Here is a 23989-nt window from a genome sequence, read left to right on the forward strand (position 1 = left end):
TGAACAAATAAAATAAATCCATCCCTGCAATCCAACACTTTTGTGAAATATTAAGCAAACCACCACAACTTTGTTTGGTTTCTAATACTTCTCCAATTAAAAAAATATATTTTATTTTTTAATAAAGTACTCTCAACATACAATATTCTGTTATTTTCAGGTGCACGACAGAGTGATTCAACATTTAGATACTTTATTATGTGATCACCACTATAAGTCTAGTAACCATTTGTCACCATACGAAGTTATTATATTATTGACTATATTCTCTGTACTGTACGTCGCATCTCCATGACTTATTTTATAACTGAAAATTTGTAACTCTTATTTCCCATCACCTTTTTCACCCGTCCCAACACCCACCCTTTTTACAGCAACCATCAATTTGTTCGATCTGAGTCTGTTTTGGCTGTTCATTTGTTTAGATTCCACATACAGGTAAAATCATATGTTGCTCTCTGCTTGACTTATTTCATTTAGTATAATATCCTATATTATAAGGTCCATTCATGTTGCTACAAGATTTCTTTTTTTTATGGCTAATATTCCATTCTATATACCATCTTCTTTATCTATTCATCTATCAATAGATATCTAGGCTGCTTCTATATCTTGGCTATTGTAATAATGCTGGAACAAGCATATGGATGCATGTATCTTTTTAAATTATTGTTTTCATTTTCTTGAGATAAATACCCAGAGTAGAATTGCTGGGTGGTATGGTAATGGTAGTTTTTCTTCTTTCTTCTTTTTCTTTTTTTTTTTTTTACTTTTGTGAGGAACCTCCCTACTGTTTTCCATAATGGCTGCACCAATTTACAGTCCTACCAACTGTTCACTAGGGTTTGCTTTTCTCCACCAACTCTTTCTTGCTTTCTCCTTGCCAACTCATGTTATTTATTGACTTTTTGATAATAACTATTTTGACAGGTGTGAGGGGATAATCTACTTATGGTTTTGATTTGCATTTCCCTAATGATTAGTGATGTATCTTTTCATATGTCTATTACTCATCTGTATGTCTTCTTTGGAGAAATAGCAAGGTAGGTCCTCTGAACATTTTTAATAAATCTGGGTTTTTTTGAGGTTGAGAAGTATCAGTTCTTTATATATTTTGGATGTCAATCCCTTATCGGATATATCATTTGCAAATCTGTGCTCTCACTAAATAGGCTCTTTTCATTTACTGATGTTTCCTTCATTGTGATAAACCTTTTCAGTTTGATTTTTTTTTACAAAGGCACAAAGGCAATATAATGGAAAAAAGCAATCTTCTCAACAAATAATGCTGGAAAAATTGGTTATCTAAATGTAAAAAAATCAAACAAACAAACAAACAAAAAACCTTAGACACATCTTAGCCCTTAACCCGTAAGTTAACGAAAAGTAACTCAAAATGGATCATAGACCTAAATATAAAATACACAACATAATATTTCTGAAGAAAATATGACACTGGGTTTGGTTATGAGCTTTTAGATACAACACCAAAAACAGGAATCATGAAAAAAAAAAGATAATTTAGACTTTATTAAAATTAAAAACTTTGTTCTGTAAAAATACTCTTAAGAAATATTTTTCGCCTGACCAGGCGGTGGTGCAGTGGATAGAGCAGGTGTCCCCAAACTACGGCCCCGCGGGCCACATGCGGCCCCCTGAGGCCATTTATCCGGCCCTCGCAGCACTTCCGGAAGGGGCACCTCTTTCATTGGTGGTCAGTGAGAGGAGCATAGTTCCCATTGAAATACTGGTCAGTTTGTTGATTTAAATTTACTTGTTCTTTATTTTAAATATTGTATTTGTTCCCGTTTTGTTTTTTACTTTAAAATAAGATATGTGCAGTGTGCATAGGGATTTGTTCATAGTTTTTTTTTTATAGTCCGGCCCTCCAATGGTCTGAGGGACAGTGAACTGGCCCCCTGTGTAAAAAGTTTGGGGACCCCTGGGATAGAGCATCAGGCTGAGATGCGGAGGACCCAGGTTCGAGACCCCAAGGTCGCCAGCCTGAGCACAGGCTCATCTGGTTTGAGCAAAGCTCACCAGCTTGGACCCAGTGTCGCTGGCTTTAGCAAGGGGTTACTCGGTCTGCTGTAGCCCCACGGTCAAGGCACATATGAGAAAGCAATCAATGAACAACTAAGGTGTCACCACAAAAAAACTGATGATTGATGCTTCTCATCTCTCTGTTCCTGTCTGTCTGTCCCTATCTTTCCCTCTCTCTGACTCTCTCTCTGTCTCTGTAAAAAAAAAAAAAAAGATTCATATATCTATATCTTTATTAAGTTTTTACCTTCCTGACATAGCACAACTGAGAATTGCTTTTTAGCAATTGTTTTCTGGGTTCCATTTTTTTAATTGAATTTATTAAGGTGACACTAGTTAACATAATTATAGAGGTTTCAGGTACCCAATTCTAAAACACTTCTCTGTACACTGTATTGTGTATTCACTCCTCCAAGTCAAGTTTCATTGTCACTGTTTATCCCCCTACACCCTTCTCCACCTCTTCCCCCTCCTGGAAATCACATTGTGTCCTTTTTAGTTTGATTTATTTCCATTTGTTTATTTTTAGTTTTGTTGCCCTTGCCCAAGGAGACATATATAAAAATATTGCTAAAATCAATGTCAAACAGTTTACTGCCTATCTTTCTTCTAAGATTTTTATGGTTTCAGGTCTTACATTTAAGTCTTTAATCTATTTTGAGTTTATTTTTGTATAAAGTGTAACAAAGTAGTCTAGTTTTATTTTTTTTTGTATCTGTCTACTTTTCCCAATACCATTTACTGAAGAGATTGTCATTTTCCCATTGAATAGTCTTACCTTGTTTGTTGTAAATTAATAGACCATGTAAGCATTGGTTTGTTTCTGTGCTTTCTATTCTGTTCATTTCTCTGTCTCTGTTTTAGTGCTAAAAATCATACTGTTTTGATTATTATAATTTTATATGTAGACTGATATCAGTGAATGTAACATCTCCAATTTTGTTCTTTCTCCAGACTGCTGTGGCTATTTGGGGTCGTTTGTGGTTCCATATAAAATTTTTAGGATAATTTCTTCTAGTTCTTCGAAATATGCCATTTGTATTTTGATATGGGTTGCAGTGAATCTGTAGATTGCTTTGTGTATGATGGACAGTTTACTAATATTAATCCTTCCAAACCACTGGTATAGTATATACATCCATTTATTTGTGCCATCTTTAGTTTCTTTTATCAATGTCTCATTTTCAAAGTACAGGTCTTTCACCTCCTTGGTTAAATTTATTCTTACTTTATTATTTTTGATACACTTGAAATGGGATTGTTTTCTTAATTTCACTTTGTGATAGTGTGCTATTATTATATAGAAACACAATGAATTTCTGTAGGTTAATTTTGTGTCCTGCTGCTTTATTAAATTACTGAATTTAGGCCTGACCTGTGGTGGCACAGTGGATAAAGCGTCGACCTGGAAATGCTGAGGTCACCGGTTCGAAACACTGGGCTTGCCTGGTCAAGGCACATTATGGGAGTTGATGCTTCCAGCTCCTCCTCCCTTCTCTCTCTCTGTCTTTCTCCTCTCTCTCTCTCTGTCTCTGTCTCTCCCTCTCCTCTCTAAAATGAATAAATAAAAAAAATAAAAAAATTACTTAATTTACATATTATTTCTCATATTTTTTTTGTGGAGTCTATTTAGGGTTTCCTATATATAGTATTATGTCACCTAGAAGTAGTGACAGTTTTGCTTCTTCTTTTCTAATTGGGATGTCTTTCATTTCATTTTCTTTTCTGGTTGCTGTGGATAATACTTTCAAAATTACGTTAATAAAAGTAGTAAGAGTGGGCATCTTTGTCATGTTCCTGATCTTAGAGAAAAAGCTTTTAGCTTTTCACCATTGAATAAGATGTTAACTGTGAGTTTATCATATACAGGCTTTATTATGATGAAGTATGTTCCCTTTGCCCTCTTTGTTGAGAGATTTTTTTTAAATTATTAATGAATGTTGCATTTTGTTAAATGCTCTTTCTGCATCTACTGAGATGATATTTTTTTTTATCCTTGGTTGTATTAATATGGAATATTACATTGACTGACTTGTGGATATCAAACCATCCTTGAATCTCTGGAATAAATCACAAGTGTTCATGGAATATGATTCTTTTAATGCATTATTAAACTTAGCTTGGTAGTATTTTGTTGAGAATGTTTGCATTTATGTTTGTCAAGGATAATGGCCTGTAATTTTCTTTTTTAGTTGTGTCTTTGTCTGATTTTGGTATCTGGGTAATGCTGACCTCATACAAACAGCTTGGAAGCACATTTTTCTCTTCCATTTTTTGAAATCATTTGAAAAGGATATGTATCAATTCTTCTTTAAATATTTGGTAGAATTTACCTATGAAACTGGCTAGTTCTGTTCTTTTAAGTTTCTTGGGAGTTTTCTGATTACTGATTCAATCTTATTTCTAATAATCACTCTGTTCAAGTTTTCTGTTTCTTTCGAATTCAGTCTTAAAATGAATGTTTCTCAAAATTTATCCATTTTTTTCTAGGTTATCTAGTATGCTGGCATATAATTGTTCATAGCATTGTTTTATAATCCTTTGTATTTGTGGTGGCAGTTTTAACTTCTCTTTTATTTCTGATTTTATTTATTGGGGTCATCTGTCTTTTTTTATTGATGAGTCTGGCAAAAGGATTATCAATTTTTTTCTTTCAAGGAAGCAGCTCCTACTCCTAGTTTCACTAATCTTTTCTATTGTTTTTTAGTTTCTATTTCATTTATTTCCACTCCTATCTTTATTATACCCTTCCTTCTGCTAATTTGGGGTTTTGTTTGTTCTTTATTTTTAATTCCTTTAGGTATAAAGTTAGCTTGTTTATTTAGGATCTTTCTTCTTTCTTGAGGTGGGCCTATATCACTACATACTATCCTCTTAGTATTTTTTTTTTTCTAAATCCTATAAATTTTGGTAGTTGTGTTTTCATTTTCATTTCTCTAAAGATACTGTTTGATTTCTTTCTTGATTTTCATTTTAGTTTATTAAAGTTTAGTGGCATTTTGTTTACTCTCCATGTGTTTGTATTTTTTTCTAGTTTTATTCTGTAACTGATTTTTAGTTTTGTAACACTTGTCAGAAAAGATGCTTGATATGATTTCAATCTTTTTGAATATATTTAAGATTTATTTTGTGGCTTATCATGTGATCTATACTAGCTATTATTCCAACTGCACTCAAAAAGAATGTGCCTGGCACAGTTTGGGGATGGAATGTTCTATATCTAGCTACTGAGTACTTGTGATATACTATGGCATTTAGGGCCAATGTTTCCTTATTGATTATCTGTCTGATCTATCCATTGATGTAAGTGGTGTATTAAAGACCCCTACTATTATTGTAATACTGTAAATTTCTCCCTTTTTGTCTATTAAAATTTGCTTTACATATTTAGGTGCTCCTATTTGGGTGCATACATATTTATGAATGCTATATGTTTTTCTTAGATTGACCTTTTTATCATTATGTAAATGTCCTCATTTGTCTCCTTTTACAGTCTTTGTTTAAAGTCTATTTTGTCTGATATAAATATTCCTGTCTTAACTTTTTTAAAATTTCCATTTGCATAGAATACATTTTTCCATCCCTTCACTTTCAGTCTGTGTGTGTGTCCCTCTGTCTGAAGTGAGTTTCTTCACAGGTCTCATATATATGTTTCTAGTTTTTATATCCACCTATATCTTTTGATTAGAGCATTTAGCCTATTTACATTTAAAGTAATTCTTTTTTTAAAAATCTTCTTCTTTTCCAAGTGAGAGGAGGGAGATAGAGAGACAAACTCCCACATGCACCCCCACCAGGATTTACCCAGCAACCCTCATCTGAGGCCGATGCTCTGCCCATTTTTAAAGCCTGAGGCAGAGGCTCCATGTAACTATCCTCACTGACTGGGGCCAATGCGTTGAAATCAACTGAGCCATGCTGAGGAAGAGGAAGAAAGAGAGAAAAGAAGGGGGAGGGAGAGTATTGGAGAAGCAGATGGTAGTTTCTTTTGTGTGCCCTGAGTGGGAATTGAACTCAGGACATCCACACACCAAGCCAATGCTCTACCACTGAGCCAACTGGCCAGGGCCCAAAGTAATTCTTGATAGGTATGTATTTATTGTCATTTTGATAATTATTTTTTGGTTAATTTTTATAGTCTTTTTTCCTTTATTCCTTTCTCCTTGTCTTGGTCTCTTTCCTGGTGCTTGGATATTTTTCTTTCATGTTATGTTTCCACTTCTTCCTCTTTAATTTTTATATGTTTTCTGTAAGTTTTTGGTTTGTTGGTACCATGATGTTCATATATATCAAACTATATATTAGCTCTTTTATGTTTTGTGTATCCTCTAACTACTTATTGTAGTTATAGTTGATTTTGCTAATTTTGTTTTTGATAAAGCTTACACTAGGTTTTTAAAATTGCTGATCCATTGCCTTTACTATATATTTGCTTTTATCAGTGAGATATTTTTCTTTCATATTTTTCCAATTTATGGTTATGTCTTTTTCTTTTCTGCTTAAAGACTCTTTAAGTCTTTAAAAAGTCTTTATAAAGCCTGTTTAGTGGTTATAAAGCACTTTAATTTTGCTTGTCTAGAAAACTTTCTCTTCTTCAATTCTGAAGGATAGCTTTGCCAGGTGAAATCTTATTGGTTATAGATTCTTTCTCTTCTCTATTTTAAATATATCCTGCCACTCCCTATGGCCTATAAAGTTTCTGTTGAGAAATCAACTGATGGCTTTACGGAGTGTCTCTTGGATGTTGTTTTCCTCTAGCTGCCTTCAAGATGCTCTCTTTATCCTTAATTTTTTCAACTTTAATTATAATCTGTTTGGTTTGGATCTCTGGATTCATCTTGCGTATAACCCAGCATTTCCCTAACCTAACTGTATGTTTCTTTCCCTGGGTTAAGAAGATTTTCAGCCATTATATTTCAGATATAATTTCTGTCCCTTTCTTTCTCTTCTCTTTCTGAGACCCTTACAATTCAAATGTTAGTATGCTTGATGTCCCAAAGAGCCCTTAAACTATACTTGTTTCTTTTTCAACATTTTTTCTTTTTGCTGTTCTGATTAGGTTATTTTAACTACTCTGTTTTTCAGGTAACTAATTCATTCTTCTGTGTTAATTAAGCTGATGTTGATTCTCTTTCATGTATTATTGCAGGGGTCGGGAACCTATGGCTCGCGAGACAGATGTGACTCTTTCGATGGCTGCATCTGGCTCGCAGACAAATCTTTAATAAAAATATAATAACATTAAAAATATAAAACATTCTCATGTATTACAATCCATTCATTTCCTACCTCTCATGTTCATGGCTGCAGGTGGCTGAAGCCAATCACATCTGTCCTCCAGGACAACACCAAATTTTTATTGGATAATGCGTAACGTACACGGGTCGTTGTATGGCTCTCATGGAATTACATTTTAAAATATGTGGCGTTCATGGCTCTCTCAGCCAAAAAGGTTCCCGATTCCTGTATTATTGCATTGCATTATTTTATTCTTCAGCTCTGATTGGTTCATTTTTATATTTTCTAACACTTTGTTAAAGTTATCACTGTGATCCTCTATGCTTTTCCCAAGTTCAATGAGCATCCATATGACTATTATCTTAAATTTTTATTTTTACGAATCTCTATTTCACTGAAGGGTTTTTTTGGGGGGGGGTTGTTCTTTAATTTGGAACATACCTTTTTAATCTCTTCATTTTGTTTGCCCTTTTGTGTTTATTTTATGAATCAGATAAACCAGCTAACTTTCCTGATCTTGAAGGAGTGGCCTTGTATAGGAGCAACCTCTGTGTAGACTATATGTGCAGTGATAAGGGTGCCCTGCCTGGCAGGCTAACTGGCAGGATGTGAGGTGGGTGCTGGGTGTGGTGTTCCAGGCTTCATGTCTTGTGGATACACTGGATGGCCAGAATGGGGATCTGGGGCAGGCACATGCTGAGGTAACCCAAGGCAGCTGAGTGCATCATGGCAGGCTGGGTGGCTGGAGATGTGGGGACTGGCCAAGGTGGCTCAGGGTACAATGTGGTAACTTTGCAGGTTGGACAGAATACTTGGACCAAGTTTCCACTGACACTATAAAGGTGGAAAGTAAATGTAAACAATGGTGCTCCTTGACATCTCTGATCCTAGAGAGCTTCCATAGATGAACACCTCTGATCCTAGACAGCTTCCATAGATGAACACCTCTGATCCTAGAGAGCTTCCATAGATCCAGAGAGTGTATGCAGCTCCTCACCTATTTGCCAGATGCTTTGGGGTTAGTAAATGAATCTTTTTCACATATAGTCTAAGTGGACTTTGGTTTTTATTTATTTTTATTTTTTAAATTATAGTTGGTATACAATATTCTGTGTTAAGTGTACAACACAGTAATTGGAAGTGAAGACCGTGATGAATCTAGTCACCATCTGCTAGGAGCCCTTTAAACTGTTGTTTTATCACTGTGCCTGAAGTCTGTATATGGGGATCTCGATGATATCACTCCCTACCAAAGATGTCCCTGTTGGGTCTCTCTGACCCTTTTCCATGTGGTCCCTGTCTTGGTTATTGTACAGAAACTGTTTTATCTGCTCTCAGTTGTTATTTAGGAGAAATTGCTCTTTATGGACATGTATATTAGGTGTGTCTGTGGAAGGAAGTGATTTTAGGGTCTCCTGTACCCCCATCTTAGACCCACTTCTTTCCAATTTTATTTTTAATCATTCTCCCCTCTTGGATAAGAGTCTAAAGTCTTGGAAACCAATCTGAGGGCCCTACAAATGTCATCCTACTGATATCCTTTCCTCTTCTGCATTTTAATACATCTAACTTTCTCTGTATCACACCCTGTTTATTCATGCTGTCTGCAATATCAGCTGATTCTTTGAAAGACCACATGATTTTCCTTTTTATACCCTGAAGGTCCTTATCACTCTTATTTTTGTTTCGATCTACATATTTCAAAATAGGTTAAAGTATTCCATAAAGTTAAGCATTTTTTGGCAAATCTACTTTCTTTCTCTCTATAACTGAAGCCTGCAATGACCTCACCCTCTTGGGATAGTCTGCAGAATGGGCCTCCTAGCCTAATGTGATGTGACAGTGATTCTTCAACAACAATGAAAAGAACAAAAAACCTTCATTGGAAAGCATGTGAGGAAAATATATAGAGCAACAGAACTCAAATTCCAAAAGGGTAATAATAGGCCTGAGCAAACCACAACATAAACCTGTTTGTTCCAAAAATTTATAAATTTTCCAAGAGTAAATGGATAGGAGATATTTTCTATAACAGATTACTACATGTAAATTAGCTAATAGATATATAGCAAATGAGTGGATTTAAAGATAATTTTCATTTGAAATAATGTTTTTTTCCTAGAGATCAAGTATTTGTTAAACTTAGTTCTTACTCTATTCTCCAGCAGAAGAAACATCTGGTCGGTTTTAGATTCCCCTTGGATTTCTAACTTCAAAGGGAATTTTAAAGAATAACAAATTCATGTACCAGCACTAAAAAAAAAATTAGAGCAGCAGGACAGAATGGTAAAAGTGTCCTTATTTGACTGCTAGTGACAGGCGCCACAGGCAGAACCATGAGAAAGACAAAGGCAAGACCACTGGTTGATAACGAGAATTTCAGAAAGGGATGGAACTTTGGCTACATGCAAATATGCACAGGGGCCTTAGCAATCTACAAGGAGATGTGTCCTCGATTAAATAAAAGTAAAATAAATAAGTAATTAAATAATTAAATAAATAAAATGAGTAGAAGGTAATAAAAAGAAATGGGTTGACATTTATCTGTCACATAGTAAGCTTCAACAAAAGTTTGTTGAAAGAATGACCTGGCAAAAATCTTAAAAATTCACTTAGCCTTTGGGTTTTTTATTTGATTTGCACAAAACTGTGAGTTCTAATTCTACCCAGGCTGGATAAGCCATCCCATAATTAACTCAAGCTTCTAAGGATCCACTGAACCCATCCTGTCCTCATAAAAGATGACACATTCAAGGGTCTCAAAAGTAGTCTCTGTTTTTTCCTTGTTCTGGATCCTTATTATCAAAGGATGGCTGAAAATCAAAGTCCGCCAGCAGTGGAGGGTTAGGGTTTGAATGAAATACTGATATCCGTAGTTGTGCCAAGTTGTGCTTGACATCACTTTATAGAACTAGATTTATCTTTGTCCTCTATCCTTTTTTCTAGCAAAACAAAAACACACTTCTTAGAGTACATGTCTTGATATAATCAAACATTATAAATTGAGAACAGTTAGAGCAAGTACAATTTTAGCATTGTAATTACCTCTTACCAACAGCCTTCCCCTTCCCCTGTCTTATGTGTAATGTATAGAGAACAACAACAAAAATAAACAAAGACAAGATTTGTGCACAAAGAGCAAGAAAGAGTTAACGGCTAAAATGTCTTTAAATAAGTAATTATAAAAGTTTTTAATCTTAGAATTCAGAGATTATAGATCCCACACCACAAATACATGGCTGATTCACAGAGTGGCCATCAAGAAACCAGAAAATAAATTACTTTTGATCAAAACTGTATACAGCAATAGCACATTAAGAATATTTCATAGAGTAGGACAGAACAAAAACACCAATTCTCTGAGATCTATCATGGGTTGCTAATGGATTACTCCCCCAGAAAGAAGATTATATCCAAAGTATGTTCTTCATATCAGAGTCTTTTCGCAATCTCTAGTGAAGGAAGGGGTGGGGGATGAAGACTTCTCCTAAGCATTTCCAATGCAAAAGTACTAAGCTGGCTGCAAAATCATCTCCTTGAATATCTTTGCCTTGAAGGGGGGTTTTCATCCCTTTCTCACAACTTTAGGTGAAACAGAATCAACAAAGTTATCTCAATAAGAAAATCCAAAATCCCCATCTTTATGATATTTGTATGCAATCATGCACTACATGTGCAATAAAGTTTACCCAGAAAATATGTCAACTTTATGAAATATGAATTTGATGAGATGAACAAATCATTTTTCTTTTGCAACTATCTGTGTCTTTAGGTCTAAAATGAAAGTCTTGGCTTGATGGTGGTATTTGCAAAGGATTTCCTGCTCTGTATAATGAGACTCATCTAACCATGATTCTGACCTTGACTAGGGCAAAGGAGCTAGAAGGTATGGGATACTTCCTTATTCCAACAAAGGCTGTTTTATAGCCTTTGAATATATAAGGTCACAAATGGAACAACAAATGAATGAACACCAGATCCAAAGACTAAAAACATAAGAAAACACCACACAGACACACCAAGAAGCAAATAATATTAATAACAATAATATTATTAGAGCTATTATCATGACAAAGCATTGATGGTTCACTTGGGTGTAATATAGAATACATTAATTAGAAAGAACCATGCATAAACTTATTCTCTTTAAAAGGCAGTTTATAACCTAGGTTTATATGAGATGAGCCTCATAATGCAAAACCACGTGTAAGAAAGGAATGCAGGAAGAAGTGAAGATTTACGCCTTCATTTCAGTTTTGTATTGTCAATATTAGTCTTTTTTTTAAATATCTTTTTTTATTCATTTTTTAGAGAGGAGAAAGGGAGAGAGAGAGAGAGGGAGAGAGAGAGAGAAGGTGGGGAGGAGCAGGAAGCATCAACTCCCATATGTGCCTTGACCAGGCAAGCCCAGGGTTTCGAACCGGCGACCTCAGCATTTCCAGGTCGACGCTTTATCCACTGCACCACCACAGGTCAGGCTTAAAAATATGTCTTTTTAAAAAATCTTTTTTAAGACTTTATTCATTTTAGAGAGGAGAGAGAGAGAGGGAGAGAAGGGGGGAGGAACAGGAAGCATCAACTCCCATATGTGCATTGACTGGGCAAGCCCAGGGTTTTGAACAGGTGACCACAGTGTTCCAGGTCGACGCTTTATCCACTGCGCCACCACAGGTCAGGCAATATCAATCTTAAAATAAGATTGATATTGATAGAAAAGTTACCTGTTTTTAAATATGGGTATTATGGGTTGTGATAAAATATCCTCATAGCTTTAAAATACTATAGTGGCTAGTTCCTACCTATCTTTTCTCGGAATGCCTGCCTCAATGTCAAGCCATTAGATTCATTCCTGACCTTTTGACAGCATTTTAATGATGATAATGCCAGGCCAGGGTAAAGGAAAAACAGAACTTATTAAAAGACTGAGGGGACAAAAAACAGAAAACAGAGAGAAGAAAAGATTTTGTATTCACACCATCCAGTCTGGTAGATTTTTCAGATGCTTTCTGTTTGCTTGGGGTAGTTTATTGCTTATGTTATTTCTTTGCTTTCCTTTTTTCCCCATGTGTTTGCCTCTACCAAATATGGCTGAAATATTTTCTATGTGTCTGTCCTGTAAAACCTCATATTTTTCTAGAGATTTAGTGTGGTGGAGAATCTTTTTTTATTTTTTTCTTCCCCAAGGGTTAGACATCAATATTCTAGCTACTCACTTTCGAGGCCAATGGCAAATGTATTCCTAAGATTAAACAGACCTGAGTAACACATAAATTCAGTTTATACTGATGCAGCATGTTCCACAGTTACTCACATCCTGAATTTCTGATGAGTGGAATATACCTGTTGGATGACACACTGTGACTGAATGGCACTGACCTGCAATTTGAAGACAGATGCAGGACAAAACCCTAAAAGTAAGTTCTCTAGTGAGAGCCTAACTTGTACAGAGCATTCCTCGTCTGTGGAGCTCTGAATAGAAACGACCCAGTCTACTCATGGAAAACTGGCTCATAGAAAGTCCCTGAAATAGTCTTAGAAAAAACTAGAGCAATACATATAGGCACATATTGTGGGCCCTCTGTCCAGTCATACACCGTCTCTATCAACTCCCATTTTCCAAACATAGCACTTAAAAAAAAGTTATACAGACTATTAATGTATAATTCCTCCCTTTTCAGACTCCATAAGTTCTCACTTTGGATGAAATTTTCCATTTCTGCTGATAAATATTTTAAAATTACAAACTTTTACATTCAGTGTTACACTTGGTTTCAGTAGGTTCACCATATTTATCTAGTATGGAGCAGCTGAAGCCACTGTGCACCTGCTAGTAGTCAGAGGACTATGCTTTCCTTACTTCAGACACAGAATTACATATAATACAGCATATATTGAATAATGGGAATAATCAATGTTGCACAGATCTGGCATGCAAATTATCATCCTAAATTTGAGTCAAAATAATAAAGTGTCTCCTCCGCCTAACATAATAGCTCCTCCAGGAAACCTAGCCAAATCTATGAAATGTCTGTCTAGTAAACCAAATTGCCCTTTGGCTTACAGATATGCTGAAGAATATTATAAAACATACTAATAAGATTTATTATCAGCTGTTACAGTTCAGAAAATATGATGAGAATATACTCAGAAGACAAATACTCCTATGTACAATGATTACAAATATTTATCTGAATGTTTTTTAACATTAACATATAAGAAAGTCATGATGGGCCTGAAATATTGATGAACTAAATGTTATATCTAGGTTTGGGTTTCAAAGTAATATGATGGGTAGCATGAAAAAATGATAGTCATGACTTAATTATTTATGCAAGCTGGGTGATGGATACATTGGAGCTCAACGTAGTAATCTGTCTACATTAATGTATTTAAAATTTTTCATAATAAAAAATTAAAAATATTTTTTAATTTAAACTTTCATTCACTCATTATTTAATGGTTGATTCATTTACTCTTTATAAGCAAGATATTGTGGAAATGTAATAAGTAAAAAAAATGAAAAAACAAAACAATGTTATTAGACATTTAGGATAAGGTAAGCTATTTCTCTTTATGATTGGTATATATTTATATAAAATAATATTTATAAAAAATTTTAACTACATATAGAATTCTTAGGTTAGATTTTGAAAGCAAGACACAAAATGATATAGGAAGTATAACAGTATGTTTTAAAACATATGTCTTCAGGGGGAAATGAGGGTAAAAAATATATCAAATAGTTATTAATGATTAGATTCAAATTATAGAAATAATTACTTTAATTTTTCTTTATTTTACTCTTAATGTGTTTTTTCCAAATAATTTTTAATGAGCAGGTAGCAGTTTAAAATGAAAATAAATATTTATTCATTAGTGGATTAGATGTGCTCTCCTTTCCCAAGAAGCTTTTCATTTACTAAAACAGAGAAACTGCAAGCACACAGCACTGCCCTGATAGTTTAAATCTTCATACCTAGAAGGGAAATACACCCACAGGAAAAGAAACGTCAATACAAATTTTATCTGATCATAAAACATAAAGAGCTTTCTGTGTGTTGGATAGAAATAGGGGAGGAACTGGCTTCTTTGCAAGCCAGAAAGTATGAAATTCAGGCCATTTTGTGATGAGATCATTTTGCAATGAATGCAATGGGAGCCACAAATTAAAGTTACCTAATAAGCCTGTTCCCTGAGCTACTGACGCTCATGCTGATACGAGTTTCATTTTGGGCAATCTGGTAAGTAAAGCATGGGAGTAGGAATGAGGAGGGAGGGTGAGTTACACTCCTAAAGGCTTGTGGCCTTCACTGGCGAGATGGATATGTTCAGAGAGGCGGAGAGAGATGTGCAACAGAATTAGAGACAAAATACAGCGTCAGCTATGGATTATGTACAATGGATATGGGAAGTCCCTGTTAGAAAGCTATCTTTATTACCCCCAAAGATCGTTTCCCTCATTTTATGCACATTTATATAAAGTGAGTTCAAGAGCATAACTTTTAAAGGTTTGGATGACTATAATGTTCATGACTAAATAGGCCTGGCTGGAGCCAGGCAGAATCTTGTCAGATTCCAGGCAAGTCACCCCTTTACTGCTCCTCCTTGTATAATATATTTACCAATGTATTTCAGTGCAGACAGACCTCTAGCAATCTCAGCTCTTTCAGGCTCTGACTACATGATGCTCTACCAACATACAAGTCTTGACATGCACCCTCATTCCAGCCACTGAAATCTCAAGAATTCTAGAAGGCCATAGTAACGATCATTTTAAAGTTCACAAATTCTCTCCAAAAGACACATGGACCTCAAAGTTTCAAACTTGGGCTCACTTGCAGCCCTGGTCCTCTTCCTTCTACTTAACCAGTCAAGGCAGGTGGAGGGGGCTTCATGTTCCTACCGGACATGTCCCCCTGCTCTTAGCTGGTGCTCATAGGAGCAATAGTATCTGATTTCAAGATTGACCTGAATGAAGCAAGTCTGTTTTACATGTGCAAAGTGTTATAGAACAATTGGTATTTCCAAAGCATCACAAAATATGTTTGGAATGTTTTGTGTTTGTTTGCTTAATGCCAAAGTATCTACTGTTCCACATGGGAAATGTCAGCACCAACTTCACCATGTCACCCTCTCCTGTCCACACAGGTGTCACATTTAGAAATACATAATACAGAGGTATATATACCTCTGCAGAGTCTTCCAAAAAATCCTTCAAATACCTTCAACGCTGAGTGGCAAAATCATTGTGGAAATCTGTGATAATATATATTTTTGGGCTCATAGTTTCTTACCATTTTAAATGATGGTATTTCAAATGAATAAATAGGATATGAAATACCCACTGTTTACCAATGTCAAAGTATGTTCTGCCAAATTTTGTACTTGAGGTGGTGGACTTTAGGTTTAATTCTTTCTGAGGTTGGAAAAACTATACTTGACTTTTTTTTCCACAATATTTTGGACTGCCATTTAAGGGATAATGAAAGTTACTTACCAGGCAGCAATGTCGTGCGAGGAATATTCAGTTAGTAATGGTGAAATATCCTGAAATGAAAAAACACACCATAAATGCTACATTTAATAAACGTATGACAACATGGCAATCACAGAAAAGAACCCACTTACTTTTCACTTTGGGACACTGACTCGGTGATACTATATAAAAAGTAGAAGCTTCCCATTGAGAATGAAAATACAAGTGTGCACTGAGACAGCGGCTTCTCTAACTGCCTGCGTGTTTAACTTGAAGGGCTATAAACGGTTGTGAATGACTTGCTGCCCATTTCTGCAATTCACTGTAACTTGTGTTGAGAAAGTTATGTTTTATGCTTAATTATCCATGGTCTGTTTAAAAAGTAACTCAAACCATTGTGAACCACCAGGATTTGCAGCTCCATTTGAACTTGACTTTATTTTGAACTAAACACTTTATAAATAAAAACAACTGGATTTTCTTTGTTTTTGGTTGTTTTGTTACTTGTGCTCTGGATATAAATATTGTGGCAATGTTGGAGAACAGGCTATGGATTATTTACCCCTGGTTTCATGAGTAGTGAGTTACTGGTTTTATTCTCCTTCATGAATTCAAGTAACTGTATAGTATTATATTCCTAGTCCTGTAAGACAACTGGAATGAGTGAACTGAAACCTTTAGAAACCAAAACCTTTTATGCTAAGTCACAGAACAACATAACAAACCGCAAATTAACATTTAAAAAGCTTCTACTGTGGAGCAACAAAATCCCCAAATATTATATAATCTGCAGTTTAAAAACTGCTTGCCTAACAAGCAGCAGTCTATCAATAATTCCACATGCTAGTGTTTTCACTGCTTTATAATTTAGAAGCCGTAAGTGGTTTTTTACCAGAGATCACTTCCCACCCCCAATAGTACCACCAGAATAAAGCCTTGAAAATAACCAGCCAAATTTTATTTAGAAAGATCAGGAATTATTATAACTAAAGGTAATGAAACACTATATAAAAGAAGAACTCCATATGAATTCATCTATCGTCATCATCCAAGGACTTATATAAATAAAATAAGTCTAAAACATAACTGACCAGAGAAAATGAGAAAGGCCAAGATTTAAAAGACCCAGTAGCAGAAAAAAAGGGGAACATATTTGAGACCCAGAATCATAAGTACTTAACAGGTTTACATATGAAACTGAATGAGGATCACCAAAGTAACTTGCCAAAAATAGTTTTTTTCAAATGATCCAATGGTCTATGGAGCACTGAGGACCTCTAAGAAAAATATAAAATTGCCTTCTGCAATTTTCTACTTTTATAAAGACAGAGACAGGATATTAAGTGCTTTCTTATAAAAATATCTGTTCATTTCTTAAGCTTGAAGAGCTCTGTGTCCTCTTTCATCTTACCCCTTTGTTAGTCACATGGCTCACTGCTTCCAGGCACAGGCAAGGCACTAGGAGGGACCGGACACCACAGTGTCCCTCAACACCTCACCGAAATACGGTCAAATACCTGCGAGGTAGCCGTGCCAGGCGCAGCTAGAGTGATTCTGCTTGAGGAGGTAAGTCAGTGACTGAGGTTCTTGTTGTAACATTTCAAAGTATCTATTATTACTGCCAACAGCAACTAGAAGCAAGATTGAAATAGTTGTGAAGGACTTTTGAAAAATTGGAAAATATTTAAAACCTCCCGAGCTCCTTGCCTGCCCAGGAAATAGTCAGTTTAGGCCTGCCCAAACTGCAGGATCCCAAATTGCAAAAGCAAAACCACAAGTAGCCTATATGTTCCCTGGGCCATGGATACAACTGAAAATGAGGGTTGAAATGAAATAGTTGGCATCCACTGAACATTGAAAGGTCAATTCTGTCCTCAGTATGGTTCAGAGAGTGTAGAAATCCACTACGATGAAATAGAAAGCTATTCTGACAAACTGAGGTGGGAAAAAAGTTCAAAGATGGTTTACTTAAGGACATGTTTCTCTATTTCTTTCACAATCAGATGCCTCCATCTACTTTGACAACCAAGAAAATGCAACTATATAGAATTCTAAGTTTTCTTTTAAATTCACATAACCCATTTGAAAATCACAGTAAGTGATTTTCTACAAACAGAACTACACCAAAAATAATTGCTTGTTTACAGATGATTAATCATGTTAAAATTATATTATAAAAATATATTTTACATGGATTAGAATTCATTTTGATAATCAGGAACATACACACTAATTGCACACTGGAATTTAAACATAGCTAAAACCCATGTAGAGGGATACTTACAAAAAATACACCTGTGAATATGATTTCTTGGTTAAACACCAGAATATTCTGACCAATTTTCATTATTTTTCCATGAACACATTTTTTTGAGATATAGATTCTTTTAAGGAAGAAAAGCAGAAAGAAAATGTATTTATAAAGTACTTAAAATATATAATAAAAATACTTAGTAATTATTCATATTTAAAACAACAAAAGATGTCTCCACATCATCAGAAATACAGGGACACCATAGTCCCAATGATCTTGATAACAACACAGAGCCACACATTTAGACAATAAAATCTGAAAAACCAGACAAAACTCTCCTTGCTTTCATTTTTATCTTTTTTCTTTTCTTCTTTCTTTCTTCCTTTCTTTCTTTCTTTTGTAAGAGGAGGGGAGGCAGAGAGATAGATTCCTGCATACACCCTGACTGGAATCCACTAGGCAAGCCCACCATGATGCTCTGCCCATCTGGGGCATTGTTCAGCAACTGAGCTCTTCTTAGCAGGAGGCCACTGAGCTATCCTCAGGGCCTGGGGCCAACTTGTTCCTATGAAGTCATGGTTGCAAGAGAGTAAGAGAGAGAGAGACAAAGAAGCAAGAGGGAGGTTTGGAGAAGCAGATAGGAGCTTCTCCTGTGTGCCCTGACCAGGAATTGTGGTGCAGAGGATAAAGTGTCAACCTGGAATGCTGAGGTCACTGGTTCTAAACCCTGGGCTTGCCTCGTCAAGGCACATATGGGAGTTGATGCTTCCTGCTCTTCCCCCCTTTCTCTCTCTTTCTCTCCCTTCTCCTATCTAAAATAAATAAATAAAAATCTTAAAAAAAAGTCTGTCCAGGTGGTGGTACTGCAGTGTTTAGAACATTGACCTGGGACATTGAGGATCCAGGTTCGAAACTCCGAGGTCGCCAGCTTGAGCATAGGCTCACCAGCTTGAGCATGGGGTCACCAGCTTGTGCATGGGATCACAGACATACCTCCACGGTCGCTGGCTTGAGCCCAAAGGTTGCTGGCTTGAAGCACAGGGTTGCTGGCTTGAGCAAGGGGTCTCTGGCTCAACTGAAGCCCCCAGGCTAGGATAAATATGAGAAAGCAATCAAGGAACAACTAAAGTGCTGCAACAAGTTGATGCTTCTCATTTCTCTCCCTTCCTGTCTGTCTGTCCCTGCTTGTCTCTCTCTCTCTCTCTCTCTTAACAAAAATATAGAAAAAAACTCACCTCTTTAATTCAGTAAAATCAAATAAATCAATTTCATATGACCTTATCCTCTAGAAGTATTGCATGATCTAAAGGAATAATACTTATCTCAAATATAAGGAGGTGAAGTGTCTCCAGTTACCTACTCAGATCTATCCTCACACCTGCCTAGTTTCATCTTTCTGATGGCATTGAGAATAATCAGAACTACAACCACCACAACTGCTCACATATTGAATCTAACTTTTTTCTAGCAGATACCTAATAATGCTTAGTACTGTGCTCTCTTTACCTTTATATCCATTTTATAACCACTAATAGGCAGAAACTGAAAAGGAAAAACAACACAACCCAAAATCCCTTCAACCTTCCTACCTGACAAGTGCTTGGTTTCCTGTGGACATCAGTTAAGTGAAACAAAATATTATAACTAGGAAGGGAGACTGATCAATCTCATACAAATTGCACTGTGTTTCTAATGGAGCAGTGAAAGGAGTTATTCCAGTGAAGAAGTATGGAGTGTGAGAAAGGAGTGAAGAACTACAAAGAGAGAGAGAGAGAGAGAAAATGTTTATTATACATTTGGGACTTAAAGGTAGTACACATTGAAACAAGTGGTGTTCAAGGGAATAGTGTGACAGAAAGTTCTAAATGAGAATTCCAGAAACTACAGTTTCTTAAATAGAACAGTTGTTTAGGGGATGAATTCTATAGGACGTTTCAATTACCGTAAGTGTCTCCGCTATAGCATCTAGATGTTTTCTCTTTCATTATGACTTTGGGGAAAAACAAAACAAAACCGAGCTTTGTACAACCCCCAAAGTAAAAAGCAAAAAACACGATTTATATAATCGGCTTTTTACATACATATTATATCAGTATACATTTCATGGAAATAAAATACGTACCCACAGCTATCCTATCTTCTTTTTATTTTAAAATAGCTTTCATACTTTAAATGTTGTTGATTTTTCATAAAGTAAGTAAAAACCAAGTCAGCATTAAACATCTCAGAGAATTTAAGTCTTACGTCACCCGGCAAATGCACCACATCATGGAGGGTCCCCAAATCCTCTTTTAAAGCCAGTGAAGGCACTGGCAATTAAGGGATGCTTTCCTGCAGCCTAGGGTAACTAGAAATGGCCATGGATATTAACTAACTCCCTTTTCAATAGTCTGAGAAAAGGGAAAAAAAACCTGTTAAGTTTCCCCATCTGTTATTTCCTTTTTCTTTTCGTTTTTGGCTCGCAAAAGTAAAATTATGCAAGAGCTTTTGAATGTAAAGGCTGTGTGTGCTTTTTCCCTTTTTGTCTCTGTGTACCGCTTATGTGATGTTGCATAACAGTACAGAGGAGGCGGTTAGCGTTTACTATTGATTTACACGATGCCTTCTAATGGATTCAGAATGCTAAAAAGAAAGGGGAAGGAGGGGGAGGAGGAAAAAAGAAAAAGAGTGGAACAGGGAGAGAAAAAAGGAGGAACAGAGGGGAGAAGAAAGAGCTCATTTAGAGAAACAATTCTAATACCTGGAATAGTTTCATTCTTATTCCCTTTAGCTTTGACTTTTGGTTATTGTTTAGGTCTCAGAGAAATGGGCTTGAGCTAGTGACTCCAATATTCCAATCTTCTATATAGTGAGCATTACCATATGAACAATTGTAAACCTACTTTTGCTCTACCCTTTTTACCCACTGATTTTAAAAATGCATAAAGAATGTATTTAGAAATCTTTTAATAGGTCACTACTTTACTTTGGAAGATAATATAGCACAAACTATTTGGCTACACAGAGCAGCTCAATATAAGGTGATGAAAGACAAATAGGCAAAATGAGGAGAGATTCTAAAATGATGAACAATAGGTGTAGAAGAAATTTAGGTAATTTCTTGAATTTTGCCTATGGAGAACACTTACATTTTAACTTGATCTGGATGACTAGAGACATTCCCAGTTCTCCGAGGCTGCTTGGTGCTTCCCATGACACACACCAAGTCCCATAGCTTAGGCCCCAGTAAGGGGGAAATTGGTTCCACTGCCAGGCACAGGCCGTCTCTGCACCTGAGTGCCCTCCTATGGCTGGAAACAACCACTAAGGTGAGGAAAAGAAACGGAAGTTCTCCTTATTAGTAGCCAGCTAGAGCATGGCAGGGAGTTTGCCTCTTCCCTGGTTTTGGGTTAGTAAATGGTCACTGTGAAAAACCACAGGAGGTTATTCAAAGGAAAAAACAAAAAAACTGGGTTTCATTTCTCATCATCCATAATGTCCTTTCACCCATTTTAGCTTAGAAAGAATATATTAAAAAGATGCCCACTCCATCATTTGTCAGGAATACTTTAATGACTGATGGTTAGGTGCATATGGTTAGATCTAGCACCTAGCCCAGTGCTTGGCACATTATCTATGCTCAACCAATATTTGTTGAAACAATAAAATGATTATGGGATAAACATCTCCATAGGAAAGGCATACTGTTATAGAGAAGCCACATGAAATATATCCCAGTGATTCACGAGAATTCTTAGGTCGAACTTAGGCAGCAGGCACAAAACAATGATAGAGAAGAAGTATCAGTTGTTTGGGGGTCAGTTGACTTCCATTCGATTTTATTATAAAAAGAGGCTTAGCCCTGGCCGGTTGGCTCAGCGGTAGAGCGTCGGCCTAGCGTGCGGAGGACCCGGGTTTGATTCCCGGCCAGGGCACACAGGAGAAGCGCCCATTTGCTTCTCCACCCCTCCGCCGCGCTTGCTTTCCTCTCTGTCTCTCTCTTCCCCTCCCGCAGCCGAGGCTCCATTGGAGCAAAAATGGCCCGGGCGCTGGGGATGGCTCTGTGGCCTCTGCCCAGGCGCTAGAGTGGCTCTGGTCGCAACATGGCGACGCCCAGGATGGGCAGAGCATCGCCCCCTGGTGGGCAGAGCGTAGCCCCTGGTGGGCGTGCCGGGTGGATCCCGGTGGGGCGCATGCGGGAGTCTGTCTGACTGTCTCTCCCTGTTTCCAGCTTCAGAAAAAAAAAAAAAAAAAAAAAAAAAAAAAAAAAAAAAAAGAGGCTTAAATAAAATTATAACACTGATAAACATCAGCAAACTTTTGAACTATTCTTTATTTCAGTCTTGGGTGTAGAAAAGTCCATTTTAATTTTCAGGGACACATTCTAAAAGAAATGTTATGGGATATCAACATAATTCATCTTTTAAAAAATACTGAGCATAATGTAGCCATTTAGTAATGAGAGAGACTATATAGCTTTTTGAAGGGCAAGGCAGGTTGAGTTTTGATTAGGTTATGCAAATTTAAATTAATAGAAGGGCAACCAAGAATGTACCAATTTCATTTTCTTGGTTAAACAAGAGTTTTATAAGGAAAAAAAAATTCTGGACTAGAAAAGTCAGACATGCCATCTTTCAGTTAATTGGAGAATAAAACCTTTAAAGAAAGAGTAGAAAGTATAATCTCTCAAAGAATTTTAGTAGAAAATTCCGCTGAAAGCAAGTTTGGCACCGGTAGCCACACGAATATTTTACAAAGTGAAGCTACCATTTTGTTAACTCATATAGAACTAAACATATACATTTCAGTCCAAGTCTTCAAAAAAAATTTTTTTTCTATTTTTAAACTGGCCATTGTTATAATCTAATCAATTTTAGCATTTTCTTCAATGAGATCCTAGCAGCATGTCAACAAGACCATTCCAAGTGATTTTGCATTTCATGGATTTTTAAAAGTGGATGAGAACTTGCCTGGCATCTTCATTTTATAAATCAAAATTCTGAAGCTCAAAAGGTAATTTTCACAAGGTTATATTTTGAGACAGAGTGAGGGCTAGTATTTAAGCTCACAAATCATTTCTTCACAACACAGAATAAGTGAAAGTTGTATAAATTGAATCTCATTTTAAAAACCATAAAGATTTCAAGACTTTTATAAGATAAGAAATCCTTATGTCATGTAAATGTTCACCTCAAAGCTATCTATAGTTGATTTTTTATCTGTAATCCAAATCTCCTCTTCCTCCTCTTGTCCATCCTCCTCTCATTCTTTAGATGTGTGGGGAGAATATTTTTTTGTTGTTTCTACCTGATTAATGCCCACTCCTGTCCTTAAATTCTTCATTTTATCTAGCTTTTCATGTGTTTCTCCAACTTCTATTTATTACTCTTCCTCATAAAAATAACATTTTTTGTTAATGTGCTTTGAGATCCTCAGAAATCATAAAGGAAGAAAAAATTTAAAGTTAGTATTACACAATAAGTAGGCTTTTGCTATATACTTTGATTAAAAATAATAAAAAGAAAAATGCAACAATATACTGACAACCTGAGGGTAACCTACATCTATAGGCTGGGTCTATGGACAGAGGTCACTGTCGAGACCTCTGTATTGCCAGTGAGCGGACAGAACCTAATGTTACAGGACTTTTATCATAGATGAAGGGCAAGGGCTCACATTTCCAGACTACTCATGCGCCACTACACCAGTTCACCTTTCTTTGCCCATTTCTTTCTCCATTTCAGACATACAACTATTTTGAGACTCATTATGGCATAGCAGGAAGAGATACAGAGAAATCCTAGACTTAATGTAGCTTAAAGGTACTAACCAAATTCTCAATTCCAAAAAAAAGTCAGAAAGAGTTGCATAGTAAAATTGCAGTTATACAGAAAGTGAAGGCTGAGGAAGTTAAAAGAAGACTGGTAATAGGGATATTGTTGCCCTAATCAGTGTTCTTAAGATGTCTTAACTGTTTCCCTTCTAAACTTTAACTCTTA

At 36.1% G+C, this 23989-nt stretch overlaps 1 protein-coding gene across 12 annotated transcripts in view; it reads right to left on the minus strand.

The window, feature by feature from the left end:
* ZBTB20 (zinc finger and BTB domain containing 20) overlaps positions 1-23989 on the minus strand; it is an 895053-nt gene that overhangs the window by 399163 nt on the left and 471901 nt on the right. For all 12 annotated transcript variants that reach the window (XM_066347052.1, XM_066347050.1, XM_066347049.1 and 9 more), the window contains one exon: positions 15779-15828. The gene's annotated coding sequence lies outside the window, so the exon portion shown is untranslated. The remainder of the gene's footprint in view (positions 1-15778; positions 15829-23989) is intronic.

The sequence above is a fragment of the Saccopteryx leptura genome, chromosome 8 (assembly GCF_036850995.1).
Source record: "Saccopteryx leptura isolate mSacLep1 chromosome 8, mSacLep1_pri_phased_curated, whole genome shotgun sequence".
Lineage (NCBI taxonomy): Eukaryota > Metazoa > Chordata > Mammalia > Chiroptera > Emballonuridae > Saccopteryx > Saccopteryx leptura.